Here is a 17,554-nt window from a genome sequence, read left to right as displayed (position 1 = left end):
ATTGAGCAAGACTGGAATACCAGTTATTCAATAAATACACAAAGAAGGTCATTTTCATTTGCTTTAAGCAGAAACCAAACCAAACCAAACCAAAACAAAACAAAACACAAACAGGTAAAGGACATTTAATGGATGGTGATAAACTGTGGGGCCAAAATCTTACCCTACTGGCTGGTCATGGGGACAAACATGGATTGTGTCTGATGTGCACTGAGCCCCAGGCTGGGTGCTGAAATGGCTGCAAAATGAGTAAGAGTTGGTGCCTGCCCTCAAGGAGATTGGGCCTCACAGGGGAGACAGATCAACACCAATAGCTATTTTATACAAAGACACAAAATCTGACATAGACTTCAAGAAAGGCAGGGGAAAGGGGTGGGCCAAGAATGTAGAGTGAGAAAGGGAGGATTTGAATTATTTGAAAATTTGCAACACCTTGTGCTGGAGCCTGAAGAGCCAGGCAGAGTCACTGGAGAAGTCACTGAGTGACCAGCTTAGAAAAGACACACCGGATACTGCATGATTGAAGGTTTAGAAAGGGTGGGTGAGAAGAAGCAAGGACAAGGAGCATAAGGAACGCAGTCTGAGCCACACTCCTGGACTTCACAGAAAGATGAGGCTCATGTGGCCAAAATGATAGAAAGGCTGGGCACAGAGGCACAGTCAGATTCTCCTAACGAGAAAAGGAAGGGCTGCAGCAGCCCTGGAACTCGGGAGGCTGAGTCTGGAGAGGCAGGTCTGGTGTAGGCAGGAGGCTCCCTGATTGGAGAACCAAATCAACGACTGGGTCAGGATACCTAGAGGGGCGCTGAATGGAATGTGAGAAAGTATAGACCGCAGTGTGCAGTGGTTAGGGACAAAGATCTGGAATCCAACTTCTGCTTTCATATCCCAGCTTTCCCACTTCCTAGCTCCTTGATCTTGGATGAAAACGCAAACTCTGTTCTTCAGATTGCTCACCTGTAAAATGTGCACAGTAAAATCACCCACCTCTTAGAACTGTGATGGGCAGGAAGTGACTTGATGAATATAAAGGAACAGCACGCAGCTAGAAGTCATCGATGTGAGCTAAGATTATTCTCTAGGCATTTGACATGAGTACCCAGCCTATCTTCTCTATCCCCACTGATTTTTTCAAAAACCCATTGCACTTTTTGAAGTTTTTTTGGTTTGTTTTACTTTGAGAGAGCACATGAGTAGGAAGGAGCAGAGAGAGACAGAGAGAGAGAATCCCAAGCAGGCTCCATGCTGATAGTGTGGAGCCTGATGCCGGGCTAGAACTCACGAAACTGAGATCATGACCTGAGCCAATACCAACAGTCACACACTTAACTGACTGAGCTATCTGGGCACCTCCAAAAATCCATTCCATTTTAATTCAGGGCCAAGCCATGCAATCAGTCAATGTGTGGACTCCTGGGATGCCAGGGTGGCTCAGTCAGTTAAGTGTCGGACTCTTGATTTTGGCTCAGGTCATGATCTCATGGTCATGGGATCAAGCTCTGCATTGGACTCCATGCTGACAGCATGGAACTTGCTTGGGATTCTCTCTTTCTTCCTCTCTCTCTGCTCCTCCCCCACTTGTGTATATTCTCTCTCTCTCTCTCTCTCTCTCTCTCTCTCTCTCTCTCTCTCTAAATAAGTAAATAAACATTAAAAAAAAAAAGTGGACTCCTGAGGCCCGTGGGCTGGGGCTCAGTCTCTCTATGGATCCATTAGTGCTTCTTAGTTCTACATCAAAGATGAAGCACACCCCAGGACAGACCCATGGTGTGTGTGTGGGGGTCAGCCATTAGAAATCAGGTGCCACCCTTGGTCATGAGAGGCCCTGTAGGAAAAAGAGGAGTGGGCAGGGACCTTATCTTCCCATTGAACAATCACTTTGGACCCCACCATTCCCACCATTCTTAAATTCTCTAAAATAGGGAGAGTCATGTAATACGTTCAATCACAGGTTTCAGTCCCTCTTTTTTCCACCCAGCTCCCCATCTCCTCCAGCCCCTCCCTTAAAGCTGACCCCCAAAGAAGAGAGACCTGAACACTCCTACTGCTCCCGAGAAGGCTCAGCCTCTGATAACACAAGACACATGAGGCTCTTCTTGAAGGCAGCAGAGCCACCAGGCAGCTCAGGAGATCCGAGGCGAAGGTGCTGGCAAGCCAGCAGCCTGCAGCCTAAATATGGAGCTGCCAGGAAAGTGACTGTTTCCAGGGTGAGCTGACACAGCCGTTCAGGAAACGAGCAACTCAGAACTTAGCAACGTAATTGAAGCCTGCCAGGCTCACCTCTCACACCTCCACCCCCAGCCCAGCTCCTGCTCTGCGTGGGGCGCTTTGGAGGATTTACTGCTGATGCCCAATAACTGGGTGAATTCTGCTCACATGTGTTTCCCAAACAGCCCTGGGGGAAGCCTGGGTCTTCCATGGGGGTGGGAGTTGGGGGCTCCACAACAGGGCTTCAGCGGTGGAAGTAACAGCCGTGAAGTGAAGACAGGGACAGAAGAGTGGAGGAAGACAGCACAGAGGTACTGTCCAGGGAAGTGAATCAGTCCAGATTATCCCATTTGGAAATGGAAAATGTGTGCTTGGGTAATAATGACTGGTTCTTCTCTTAATCACTATCATTAAAACAAAGCAACCATAAGAGAAATGCCAGATTAAACAAGAGAAATGAAGGAATCTGTGAACTGACAGGACGCATTTATGAAGACGCAGTGGACTCCTGGGTCCTCATGAAAACTTGCCCACATCAATTCCCAGAATACGTCCTACCATAACCTGCATGATGGCAAAATGGCCCCCATTTTGAGGTAGCTCTCAATGGGGCTCTGTTCTCTCCTCTCCAGAATGATGACCCAGTGGCAATGGCCACAAGAACCAGGAAAGATCTGGATATAGGCAGCCAAGTCCAAAAAGATTTGCTTTGACAGAAGTCTAAAATTAGCATGAAGACATGGTCAAGAGAGCCCTATCAAGAGAGAAAGAGAGAGAGATTGGCCAAAGAGATGGGACCTCCAAAGCCAGGATGTGGAAGGGTTCCCAGCGCCAGCCATGAAAGCCAATCCTGGCCACCCAGGGCCTTTGAAGAGAGACTTCTGTCTAGAGCCAGAAACCACCTCCAGTCCCCCACCCCCTGCCACACCTTTTTTTCTCCTCATTGTAACAAAGATATGTTTGATTTAGTAGATTTTTGTGTCAGTGCTATTTAAACATTTTGTTGTCTTGATGTGGCCTATTTTGACACTTCTTTTTCTGTCCGTATCCTTATTTTATTCCTTCTTTTTCTAATTTTCAGTATCTCATGCTACCTTCCCTCTATTATTTTCCCTTACCTTCATATCCTAGCTATTAAACTTTATTCTTTAGAAAACCATTTGCTTCTAAATGGTAGCCTTTCTATTTACACTTTTAAATCTTTTAAAAATCTGCCTTTTCTTTAATTTTCCTGCATATTTCTTTAAAACATTACTTGTTTAGATATTTACAGATTTAATTTCTATTGCATTTAGTTTTAGCTCAATGTTTTATTCTTAAGGGTTTTTTTTATAAAAAGTTATTATTAACTGTATCAATTATGTTTCAGAGCAGGAATGTGGCAGATTGTAGTTCCTAAAAAAGGCCACAATATTTTCATCCCACATGCTCTTCCAGAACTTTGCTGCTCTTCCATCAAGAGGAGGTATCTAAGTCCCATTTCCCTGAACCTGGGTGAATCTTTGTGACTGTCTCAACTCCTACAGTATGGTAATGCTATGGCATTCCTGAAGGTAAATGATAATGATGATCACACACACACACACACACACACACACACACACACACACACTCCACCTTGGATCCCAGCCACTATGCAGTAAGGAGAGGCCCACATGACTAGGAAGTAAGCAACTCAGCTGACAGCCAGTACCACTTTGCCCTCCTGGGAGTAGACGGTCCAGCCTTGAGGCGAGCCCCCCCAATTTACAAGGTATGGAACAGAGATGAGCTTTCCCTGACAAACAAGCCCTGCCCAAATCACAGATTTGTGAACAACATAAATTATTGTTGCCGTTAAAAAAAATTTTTTTTTATGTTTATTTATTTTTGAGAGACAGAGAGAGATAGAGCATGAGCAGGGGAGGGGCAGAGAGAGGGAGACACAGAATCCAAAGCAGGCTCCAGGCCCTGAGCTGTCAGCACAGAGCCTAATGCAGGGCTCAAACTCAAAAACTGTGAGATCATGACCTAAGCTGAGGTCAAACACTTAACCAACTGAGCCACCCAGGGGCCCCAATTGTTGCCATTTTAAACCTCTAAGTTTTAGGTGGTTTGCTATGTAGCAATAAAATGACCAAAACAAAGAAACAGAAACTGCCTTAGGTATTTTAAAGAGGAAGAGGTTTTTAGAGGATATTGGGTACTTATAAAATGTTTGGAAGGGCTGGAATGAACCCCAGAATGTAAATTATTGAGCTCAAAAACACAAAGCAGATATAATCCAGGATTGAACTAGGAAGTTCCTATCAGCCAATACAACCACCTTTCAATGCCCAAGAAGCCAGAGATTGCACACCGGACACTGTTGTGGAAGAACCTGTGTCTCCTTGACATGACTTGGCAGCAGAAAAACAACCCAAAGAAGATGACTTCTGCCCCACGCCTGCCTTCCGAATCTCACATCACTCCTTGGCATTACCTAATTCGCATTCTGAATTCTAGCTGCAAAGGAGTCTGCGACTCATCGTTTTCAGTTTCCTGGCCTCTGCAGCACAGGGAAGCCCATAAAGGCAGGGTGAAATAGTGATTGAGCAATCAGAAAAAAGTAGCCACAAACATAAAAAGTATGTTTTTATTTCATTTTTCATCTTTTCATCTCTTCTCCATCTTTATTACTTTGCTCCTCATGATTTGTTTTTATGCTGGGCAGCAGAATTAATGGTTGTAATCACGATCGTGCTGAGGAGAGTACATCCTCACATAGGGGCGATCAGAGTCTTCCACACCCAGGTGCACCAGCAGGACCCATCTGGTCTCTCCTAATTAATAACATCAATATTTTTATACTCACAAAACTTTAATGGGCTGGATATCCATACCGTTCTGCAATTTTTGTTATAATGTATCAAAACACCTAACAGTATATATGAGATAGGTATTATATGTAACAGTATATACATAAGATATACTATCTCATTTTTAATAACTACAATTGGGGCTCCTGGGTGGCTCAGTCGGTTAAGCCTCCGGCTTCGGCTCAGGTCAGATCTCACGATCGTGGGTTCAAGCCCCGTGTCAGGCTCTGTGCTGACAGCTAGCTCAGAGTCTGGAGCCTGCTTCCGGTTCTGTGTCTCCTTCTCTCTCTGCCTCTCCTCCTCTCATGCTCTGTCTCTCTCTGTATCAAAAATAAATAAAACTTTTTAAAAGCTACAATTTTCCCAATGGCAAGAATTACTGTAATTATTTAATCTTCTGATTGATATACAGCTTCTTTCAAACGTTTTTCTGCTATAATCAATGCTATCAGGAATCTTCATTCATATCTACAATGTGGGAAGTTTGGTTTGGAATAGATTCTGGAAGTGTAGCTGTTGAGTCAAAGGGAATTTCTATTGTTTTTCTTAATGTTTAAATGCACTCTTATTGTTTAAAAATCCAGACAAGGAGTTATATAAAATTAAATACAGAAATCCCTCTGCATATATTTCCCCAGAGTTATACACTCAATAAGTGTATACACTTACACAGTGTAACGTATGTCCTTCAAGATCTTCATCTGTACATAGACAAGCACACATTCCAGAAACATGTAAATATAATTGTTTTTCAAAACATGGGATCATTTATGTTTATTTTATAGATTGCCTTTAAACCTAACAAGATAATAAAATTAAATGTATAATAATAATTATCTAAATAACTTTTTTGGGATACATCTCATTCTTTTTTAATGCCAATGCTGATTATTATTAACCTTTTCAACTCTTGCTTATCTGAAGGGTAAAAATCTTTATCTCGTACATCTTGTTGTTTGATTTGCATTTATTTTATTAGTGATGAGATTGAACATCATTTTATCTCTTTTTTATTTGCATTTTTCCTTCTTCAAGTTGCTTATCATATCTTCTGGCTATTTCTCTATTGATTTGTTTGTCTCTTTAAGTTATTTGTAAGTACTTTTTCTATATTAAGCCATGTCTTTTACATATAGAGAGATTTTTTTTTTTCTCCAAAACTGTACTTTGTTTTAGATTTTATTATGGCTTTTGTCGAACATTAAAAGTTTTCACATAGGCAAAGTTGCCAATCTTTCTTTTTTTTTTTTAATAAATGTCTTATTTATTTTTGATACAGAGAGAGACAGAGCATGAGAGCGGGAGGGGCAGAGAGAGAAGGAGACACAGAACTGGAAGCAGGCTCCAGGCTCTGAGCTAGCTGTCAGCACAGAGCCCGACGTGGGGCTCGAACCCACAAACGTGAGATCTGACCTGAGCCGAAGCCAGAGGCTTAACCGACTGAGCCATCCAGGTGCCCTGCCAATCTTTCTAATGTGGCTTCTGAGTCTTTTGCTTGCAAAGACCTTCTTCAGACCAAGATTATAAAAATATTCTCCTATATATGTTTTACTGTTTTATAACTTTAGGTTTGTTGTTACATTTTTATTCTTATTTATTTTTTTTAATGTTTATTTTTGTGAGAGAGAGTGCGTGCACACGCACAAGCTGGAAAAGGACAGAGGACCTGAAGTAGGCTCTGTGCTGAGAGCAGAGAGCCCAAGGTGCAGCTCGAACTCACGAACCATGAGATCATGACCTGAACCAAAGTTGGACGCTTAACCAACTGAGCCACCCAAGCACCCTTATTTTTATTTTTTTAATGTTTATTTATTTTTGAGAAAGAGAGAGGGGGAGGAGAGGGCCAGAAAGAGAGGGAGACAGAGAATCTGAAGCAGATTTGGAGCTGTCAGTGAAGAGCCCAATGCAGGGCACAAACCCACAAACCATGAGATCATGACCTGAGCCAAAGTCAGCCGCCGAACCCACTGAGCCACCCAGGCGCATCTGTTGTTACATTTTTAATACATCTTGAATTTACCTTGACTATCTTACAAAATATATATTCTACTTTTTCCTACAGGTCTACCTAGTTCTCTCAATGCCATTTATTCAACAATAAAAATTTTGCCATTCATGTGAAATTCTACTTTTATCACATTCTAAATTCCTTATATATGTGGGCTTGTTTCTTGACTATTCCACTAATCCATCTGAGTATCCCTTGCTCTAGCACTACATTATTTTAATAGATTTTTATATTTAAAATTTAAAAAGCATTAGTCATAATGATAAAAATTATCTTATTATTCTTTCAACTAATTCCAACTAAGCCACCCAGGAACCCCAGAAAGAATGCATTTTTTAGATGTTTTTAGGGGCGCCTGGGTGGCTCAGTCGGTTAAGCGTCCAGCTTCAGCTCAGGTCACGATCTCACGGTCCATGGGTTCAAGCCCTGTGTCGGGCTCTGTGCTGACAGATAGCTCAGAGCCTGGAGCCTGCTTCACATTCTGTGTCTCCCTCTCTCTCTCTGTCCCTCCCCTGCTCACGCTGTCTCTCTCTGTCTCTCAAAAAAATGTTTTTAATATTTATTTTTGAAAACGAAAGAGACAGAGCATGAGCAGGGGGAGGGGCAGAGAGAGGGAGATACAGAATCTGAAGTAAACTCCAGGCTCTCAACTGTCAGCACAGAACCCAATGCGGGGCTCAAACTCATAAACAGTGAGATCACAACCTGAGCCAAAGTAAGATGCTTAACCAACTGAGCCACCCATAAAGAATAGATTTTTATATGTTGACTTCACACCAAGAAACTCCCTTATGATTTCTCATAATTCATCTGTTTATTCCTTTAGATTATTTCTCGTATGTGCATTGTTATTGGAGTTGCGGTAAATGTAGATTACTCTGGAGAGATCTGACTAGCAGCTGTGGAGTCCCCCTTCAGGAAAGGACATGGGATCCAGCTACAAGGAGCAGAGGTGCAGCTGAGCCTCCAGCTGCTAGCACCTCCCAGGTTCACCTCAGCTTTCAAGTCAAGGCCATGTTTTTCCCAGAAAGGCCCTCCCCACTGACTAGTACTGAGGACGAACTATGGAACAGGCTGATTATTCTCATTTTCTAATGGGGAAGTTTTGCTCTGAATTCATCACTGGGTCGCCTGAGACTTGGTCAGATGTGCATCGTGGGCAGAGGCTCTCCTACCTGTGTTTCACTCCCAAATAAGCCCCTATACTCCTGACTCCATCTCTATGTGTGCTTCCCAGAGAACCCACTGACGTTGACACACTGATGTATTTATAATAATGAGTCTTTCCATCCAAGAAAACATACCTCCCTACTTATTCTATTCTTTAATGCCCTTCAGGAAAAGTTTATAGTTTTCTTCTTGTTCATTTTGCACATTCTTCAGTTCATTACTAAATTTTTTAAAGTTTTTTTTTTGCTTAAATAAATGAGATCTCTTATTCATACCTTTTATTTATGTATTTTACTTTATTTTTTAAAAAATTTTAATGTTTTATTTATTTTTGAGAAAGAGACAGAATATGAGTGGGGGAGGGGCAGAGAGAGAGAGGGAGACACAGAATCCACAAAGCAGGCTCCAGGCTCTGAGCTGTCAGCACAGAGCCCCACACGGGACTCGAACCCACAAACTGTGTGATCATGACCTGAGCCACGGTCAGACATTTAACCGACGGAGCCACCCAGGCGCCCCAACTTTATTTTATTTTAAATGTATTTATTATGAGAGAGAGAGAGCATGCACACATGTGTGGGGGGGAGTGGCAGAAAAAGGGAGAAAGAATCCCAAGCAGGCCAATGTGGGGCTCAATCCCACAAATCATAAGACCATGACCAAAGCCAAAACCAAGAGTCAGTAGCTTAACTAAGCCACCCAGACACCCATTATTTATATATTTTAAAATTTTTTAAATTTTTATTTATTTTTGAGAGAGAGAGAGAGAGAGAGAGAGAGAGAGGCAGTGTGAGCAGGAGAGGGTCTGAGAGAGAGGGAGACAGAGAATCTCAAGGCAGGCTCCAGGCTCTGAGCTACCTTGTTAGCACAGAGTCCAACGCGGGGCTTGAACCTACGAACCACGACATCATGACCTGAGCCAAAGTTGGACGCTTAACTGACTGAGCCAGCCAGGCGCCCCTATTTTAAAGCTACATTGTAGGTTATGAGGGTTTAAAACTGTTAACATGATTTCATTATCATTCATTTCTAAATCATTTTTCTTTTGGTTTCCTCAAAACAAACAAACAAAAAGGCCAACAAAAACAACAAAAGCCTACCTCCATTGGTAGGAGAATGGAGAAGCAAACTGTGATATATTCAAACAATGGAATATTAGTCTGTAGTTAAAAAAAAAAGAACAAACCACTGATACACACAAAGCATGGGGTGGATAAACATACAGACTTTATGTTGAGCAAAAGAAGCCAGATGTGAAACAGCACACACTGAATTATTCCATGTATATGAAGTTGAAAAACAGGCAAAACTAATCAATAGGGATAGCATAGAAAACAGTAATTATCTCAAAGAAGGGGTATCTGTTGACTTGAAATGGGCACAAGAAAATTTTCTGGAGGATGTCACTGTTCTATATCTTGATTTGGGTAAAAAGTCATCAACCTGTACACTTAAGATTTACTCCTTTCACTGTGTGGAAGTTATAGTTCCGTAAATAAAACATAGTGTGTTTGGTTGGAGGACTCTGCTTTCCCTGTCGGTTCTCCACCTAAATAAATGTCTACCCCACTGTCAAATCCAGAACCTGAGATTCTCTCCTTTCCCTTCTGCCCCATAGGGTGGCTAATCACCCATGTATGTCCATTATATTCCAGCTCCTAAATGACTCTTGACGCTTCTTTCCTGTTACTATCACGATGGCTCAGGCCTCAGGACCTTCTCTCACCTGACGAGCTGCAGTGACCTCCGACCTGATCTCTCCTCCACATCACCTTCCATACAGTAGGCAGACTGGTCTTTCTAAAATAAAAACGACATGTCCCACACAGCTTAACCCCCTTCAAAAGCATCTTATTGTCCTAAGGATACAGTCCTGATGCATAAATATGCTTTAAAAAATCCTCTGTGACTCTGAGCTTGCCCCTTGCTCCCACCCGGCCCCACTTCTTTCTAGCTTCTTTTACTACTTATGGTCCAGCCATTACAGACTTCCTTCAGTTCCTTGAATCCTCTCTCTCTCAATCCTCTCTCTCTCTCTCTCTCTCTCACTTTCTGACCTTTTGCTTGGAACATTCTCCCCCCTGAACCTGTCCTTTCCTTGTGGCTAACTTTTACTCAACCTTCTGGTTTCAAATGGTTGCTTCCTCAAGGGAGGCCTCCCTTGAAAGTCTTAACTAGATAACTATCCCCTACATGGTATGACCCCAAACCACCCTGTCACATGGATCACACCTTTCTGTAATAATTTGTTAAAGCGGCTGACACAGTAATCCCTTAATAAATGTTTAGATGAATGAATAAGTGAATAAATGAGAGCGAAGATGGGGGTGTGGGGAAAGCTAGTCACAAAATCCCGGTCATGGCAACCTATCCCACCCCATGTGAGGAGGTACCCAGGAAACCGGAAGCACATTTGGGGTGAGCAGGGTTATCTACTATTTCTTAACTGGATATATTGCATCTCATTGCCTCTCAATTTTATAGCAAGCACTTGTCTTTCAACTGCCTGATTTGTTGATTCTTGATCCTCAGACTGTAGATGAGCAAATAACGCATACCCCCATTACGCAGGTGAGGAAAATGCAAGCAGAAAGCATTGCTAATTTGCTCAAAGTCACAGAACAAGCTAATAATAGAGCTGGTTTAGAATGAGTACCCTAAGTTCCCAGGCTGGAGGTCACAACTCCACGATGTGGTTCTCTGTGACCCTGTAGGCCATGCATCCCCAGACTGGCCTTTATGGGAACTGATGTTTAGAAATCCTATTGAAGCTCCTTTCATTCCCTGTGTACCCTGTACCAGAAACCCGCTGTACATCATTGACAAAGCCGGTTCTGTTCTGGGCCCCTGCTTGCTGCTGCTGGGCAGGGGACCCCAGCAGCCCTCCCCCTCATGCCCTGACTGAGTATAAGCCCCTGCTGGAGTCTTCACATGTCACCCTGCATGAATGTGTGGGACCCACTGGTTGCCAAGCCGAATATGGCTCCAGATTATTCTAGGGAATAAATACATTGTTTTGCTCTGGATTGCAGGAATTGCTAATTAGGGATTTTTATTTTGGGCAGTGTTCCTTGGAGCTGGCAGACAGAAGGAGTAGGCGACTTGCTCCAGGGGCACTGTTAAAGCAAAAGGAACTATCCATTTCTGCCCCTGTTATGAGAACACACCAGTGCCCATTGCTGCCTAGCTCCTGCCCTCAGAGCCCAAGGCCTCTTGGAAGTTTTCCTGGTTCCCAGTGGTATCCTCTTCTTTTGGAAAGGCCCTCAAAACACAAGGCCCCTTATGGTCTCGTGAGCTGTATATTACCTTGCCCCTAGCCAGATAATTGTCCTAGGGAAGACGGTACAGGTCTTTCTTGGTATTTCTTACCTGGAACTGAGAATGAGAATCTATTTATCACAGCAGGCTAACATGGAGAGCATCAAATCCACTAATGGCCAGGTTTTCAGTCATCAGTGAGAGAAAAGAGGAAGAGCTGAGAGTATTTGAAAAACGCTTAGCTCCTGGTTCCACTAGCTCATGGCATGCAGCTGTGTCTCTACTCCCTTGTAGGTTGGTTGGTTGGTTGGTTGACATTCCTTTAGATTCTATGAGCTGATAAATTCCATTTTAGGTTTGGGGGGAGGGGTAATTAATTTATTTGGCCTAAACTAATTCAGGCTGCATTTCTGTCTCTTGCAACCGGAAGCCTGGCCTTCTGATGGTTGTCAGGGTTTGAGGACACACAGAGGACTCAGGCTACAGCTCAGTGGTCCATCTGTGGATAAACTGCCTGGATATTTTGGAGTTATGCTGTCTGGCTCCAGAACATTGACCAATCTACTTTAAAGCAGAAGGGGCACCTGGGTGGCTTGCACTGACTCCTCTGTCTCCCCCTCTGTCTGCCCCTCCTCTGCTAGTATTCTCTCCCTCTCTCAAAAATAAACAAACATTTAAAGTAGTTTGAAGAGAACTACTGTGAGATGCGGGGAGAGGATAGAAGACAGTGAGATGAAGTCAGGTGAGAGGAAGGAGGAGAGGCCCGGGAGGAGACAAATATAGCAAGAAGGCATAGCAGGCTTTTTCTGATTCGAATTCTATTCTAGAACTACAGCCTCTCAGGCCACTCTGTCAGCCTCTTTTTCACCTTCTCAACTCAAGAACTGAAAAGCAATGTTCTGAGCACCATTACCTAATGAAATAAAAATGTATATCAAGGTTCAAGTCCATTATTGCCCACAAAGGGGGAACCAGACTTAGGCACAAAGGGGGCGGAAGGAGGCTGATTCCAAACTCCAGTGTGGGTAGCAGTGTGGAGAAGTCACTGAGTCCATCCCGCCACCGCCTCTGACCCTTCTGGAACCCATCCCGGTCACACATCTCCTGTGATCCTCTACCTCTCAGCTCTGTCCCACGTTGATTTTGCCCAAAGAGGGATGTTGAGTGGAAGACAGGAGAAAGAATAACCTCTCTTGTCCTGTGAGAGAACAGCTAGAAGCTTCCTTGGAAGAGTCTAGGAAGATTTTCCTAAATGGCCCACAGCCACCTTATTCTCCTCTTCTCTGCCTCCCCCATCACCCAGAACTAAAAAGAACAAAAACAAGGAGGTTACAGAAACCCCCAACCCCCCACACCCCACTCTAGCATTAGGAAGGTTCTCCTGGATCACAGAAAAGGAAATACTAAGGCCCCGTGGGAAGATTCCTATAATGTTTACAATGCAAATTAAAATATAGCCAGGATACCTCTTGGTGCTTACCAGTTGACTCTCAGATGCTGCTGTCTGGATCCAAAATTGAAACAATTTACTTAGAGGAACACTTGACATTATATATTATAATTTTGAATGTTTGTACCTTTGACCTAGGACTTCTACTTTTTGGAATCTAGCCTATAGTTTTATTGTAGCTTCAGATGCTGGCACCATCATTTACTAACCCCGTAAGCTTGGGCAACTTCTTAACCTCCCCATGCCTCAATTTCCCCATCTATGAAATAGAGATGATAATAGTACTCATCCCATTGTGAGAATTAAATGATGAGTATATGTAAAACTCTCAATACCTGGTGAATAGTGCCCACAGTAAGTGGTACACAAATGTTAACTAGCATACTTATTATTATTACCTCCATCAGTGCACCAAGTACACATAAAAGGCTATGCACAGCCACATTCATTATATAATACTGAAAAACAGGAAACAAAAACTTATGTACTTCTACATGATGGAAGATGCTGGAGTAGTTTTTAACAGCACTATAGATTAATCTGTATCATGATGGGGGGAAAAACCATTCCAGGTACAATGTTAATTACAAGAGTATGTATAATGTGATACCATTGGTATAAATAATGATGATGATGGTAGTGTTACAGTTGAATAGAGGAATGTTGAATGAATATGCATGAAGAAAAATCTGTAAGGAATCAACTTGAAACTATTTCAATGTATTTATCTGGGAATAGAATTGGGAAGGATATTTTCATTTTAACATGTTTATCTTTTTCCAATGAGCATTAAAAATAGTAAAGACAGAAACTATAAACCAATGACTACCATGGGTAGGGGAGGGGACAGAGAAGGACCCTGACAGCGGGTCCCTTGCCTTAGGACAGATGATCAGACTCCATCCATCACAGTGGTCAGTGTAGCCTTGGGGACAGGAGTCGCGTCCTGCAGAGGTGGCAGTTGGAGGCACACTTCATCCCCGCAGCAGTCTCATTGGCCTTGTTCCTTGTTAGTCTGATGGCTGGATCCTGCCTCTGTCCCTGCTTTTAACTAAATCTTTTAGGAAGAGAAAAAGAGAGGGAGTAGAGAGGGAATGTGGGGAGAAAAGGTAGGAGAGGAAGGAGAGAGAGGAGAGGCAGGGAGGAAAGAGAAGGGTGAGCGATCCTGTGTCCCCGCATCTCCATGGCCTCGGGAAGTGGGCCCAGGAGCTGCTCCTCAGCTCTGTCAGGAGTCGCCATGGAGACTGAGTGCTGGCCTCTTCATGATTAATACTCTGAGGCAGCTGTCTTCTTGGAGTCTTTTTAAATATATACACTATTATTTGAACACAATGATATTTAGAGCAGAAAGATCAAGGTGGGGGATGGAAGAGGGGGCAGTAGCATTACCAGAATGATGACAGGGGCTGGGCCCTTCTTAGAAGAGAGAAGAGGGAGGCTCACTCCTCCCCATTCTCCTCCTCCTCTCTCCTCCCACCCTGGATCCAGAGCTTCTAGTCTAACCACTGCAGCATCAGCCACAGTGTCCCAAGAGCCTGCGCAGTGCCTGGCACAGAGCTGTACTCAATGAACACTTGATGAATGAATTTTTTCATTCATTAATTCATTCAGTAATTGTTCTAAGCTTGTCCAGAAGGTGAACTCTCCTTTCCCAACCTTTTCCCATGGAAATCAGAAATTTCCTCTCACCCTCCCCAAGGCCACACACACACCACCACCACTGCCGCCACTGCCGCCCACACTAGTTCCCAAGGACCTTGCATGTGCTTCTCCTCGGCACATGTCTGATGTGATCCACAGGGTTCCTATCCTTCCTATCCATGGAAGTCACTCCAGGGAATCTTTGCAGGGAGGGACACCAGCCAGATCAAGTTTGTACATCATACCCTACTTGAAAAGCTAGAGGGAGATCCTCCATCTAGGCCATCCTAGAGTGAATCCTTTTGTAAGATAAATAATCTTTTCCTAAATTATCTTGTGGAGTAGGCCAGCCTGGGCCTGACTGCCCATCCTACCACTGAATAGAAGTGTGGTCTTGAGCAAGCTATTTAACCTTATCTAGTCTGTTTTCTTTTTTTAAAATGTGTATTTATTTATTTTGAGGGCGGGAGGGTGGGAAGGAGAGAGAGAGAGAGAGAGAGAGAGAGAGAGAAACACCCAAGAGAGTGGGAAAGGGCCAGAGAGAAAGGAAAGAATCCCAAGCAGGTTCCGTACTGTCAGTGCAGAGCCCAACACAGGGCTCAACCTCACGAACCATGAGATCAGGACCTGAGCCAAAATGAAGAGTCAAATGCTTAACCAACTGAGCCCCCCACCAGGCACCCCTAGTCTATCTCTCCATATGTGAAATAGGTCTCCATTTCCTTATTCCATAGAGTTTTGGGATTATTAAATGACATAAGATGCTCAAAGAGTGTGATTTTCCTTTTTTTCCTTCCAGCTTGTGTTTTTATATTTAAAGTGTGAATTAAAGTAGAACTCATAGGTCTAAGCTCCTCTTTCTTCCCCTCTCAAAGACCTTTATTCTATTTAGACCCAGAATCTCTTTTAGAGCTGTTAAAATTTAGAGGTAAGAAGGGCTGAGCTGGGAAGGGTTATAAAATGTCCATTCTCGTTATATTCCACCCCCCCTCCTCCTCAAGGAACCAAATGCAGACGCAATTACCCTCCAGAGGTAACCATCCCACATGTGAGAGTGTGTGTATGTGTGTTCACTGGAGGTGAGTGGCTCAGAGATGGATGTGTAGGCCAGTCCACATTCAGAGTGCAAGCTGTGTTCTCCATTTCCTCTCCTATTCAGTCTTCCCTCTGCAGCTCTACCCCCAGGCCTGGCCTGGAACAAGAAGTTGGGGTGACTTGGACCCTTATCAACACAGACCTAGCCCAACAGTCCTTGGCAGAGAGCAGCAAAGGTCTGGGAACTTGCCAAAGGAGTAAGGGAATTATCCATGACTAAGAAGGAGGAGGAATGCTGTGGCAGAGGGAAGAACAGCAGAAGGGACGGGGAACCTGGGGCTGGCCAATCTGGCCCGACGGGGCAGCCTGGGGTGCCCTGGACACGGGCCTAGCCAAACCCCTCCACTCCTCCTCCCTCCCAGGCAGTAAGATGCCAGAATGGATTTGAGACATGTGTGCCCTGCGTGTCTGGTGTGGGCTCACCTGGCCTTGGCCAAATCCAAAGCATTTGGATTACAATCAATCCCCTGGTCTGAAATAGTGTATAATGGAAATAGTGCTCTGTGTATTTAATCCTTATAGACATGTGCTGGGTTTCTGCATTTCCTACATGCAAACATATGTGTAGCGAACACAGAATTGTATCTGTGGTATTTGTTAAGATATGCTGCCCATAGGTGACTCTTGAAAGCCTTTGTATGATTTCCAGACATGGGGAGAAGATGACTGCAAGTGTGCCAGCATAGATTTTGCAGGTGATTATGTGATGACATATTCTGTGAACACACTTGTGGGGTCATTGTAGAGAGGGGTTGGGGCAGTTAGGGAGGGAGGTGGGTCTGAGGGCCCTCGTGGGCTCAAAACCAAAATCTACCTCTGGCCCTTAGTAAGCACTTAAGGAAGGAATACTGTGTGAATGAACACTGAGAAAATGAATGCATGAATGAATGTTTGGATAATGGACATAGAGTAAAAGGCCTGAGGATTTGGTGAGATTGGGGCGTTCTTGGCATTCTCTGCAAAAAGAGTACCAGCGGACAAGGGAGGCTGGGAAATATACTGCAAGTCAGGCTGTAGCCCGTCACCCCTGGATGGCTTTATTCTCATCCCGAGGAAAGCAGAGAAAGAAGAGGGAACGCCCTGCCCTCCCCACTTTCCAACTCCTAGAGTCCCCAAAACTGATGCTCTTTGTAAAGAAGCACATGGTATCCTGTGTACTGACTTAATCCCCTAATTTGGTTCCAGAAAGAAGTTAAGTGAGCTTTAAATTAAAATAAAACCAAAACTATTTAATGAAAATAAGACAGAGGGAAAACCACAGCAGAAGACAGATGAGCTCAGGAGAGTAGGCAGGGCTCTTTACTGGAATTGATGGACCTTCTGCAGCCAAGATTCAAGCCCCTTTAAAATTAGGGATTTTTTTTCCCAGAAAAAAAATTTTCCCCCCAATTAGTCCAGGTGCTGATTTCAGAGAAATATATCCTGTGGATTCTCTGTGTGTTGCTGGGAACAGCATCCTTAGAGTAAAAGTCAAGGCAGAAAAAAAGTCCACAGAAGCGTTTCATACCCTGTAGATGAGGGAGGAGGGAACAGGGATCCGCCCTACTCCTACAGAGGACAATTTGCCAATTGTCTATCAAAATTTTACGTAGCCTTGACCCAGAATTACACTCATTGGAATTTATCCCACAGATACATTCACCTTTATATAGTCAAGAATGTTGACTACAACAACATTCGTAAAAACCAAAGGTTAGAAGCTTCTACATGCTCATGGATAGGGGACAAACTGACCTCCCTCATAATGGGAGTACTACGCAGTCTTAGAAAAGAATGATGAAGCTCCTTGTGTTCAAACATGGAGCAATCTCTCAGCTATTATAAATGGGAAAAAATTATACTGCAAGACAGTGAGTATGCTTGCATATGCATATTTTTTTCTGAAAG

This window comes from Suricata suricatta, chromosome 4, assembly GCF_006229205.1.
Source record: "Suricata suricatta isolate VVHF042 chromosome 4, meerkat_22Aug2017_6uvM2_HiC, whole genome shotgun sequence".
NCBI classification, from domain to species: domain Eukaryota; kingdom Metazoa; phylum Chordata; class Mammalia; order Carnivora; family Herpestidae; genus Suricata; species Suricata suricatta.
The sequence above is the reverse complement of the archived record's forward strand: the minus strand, read 5'-3'. Positions refer to the sequence as shown.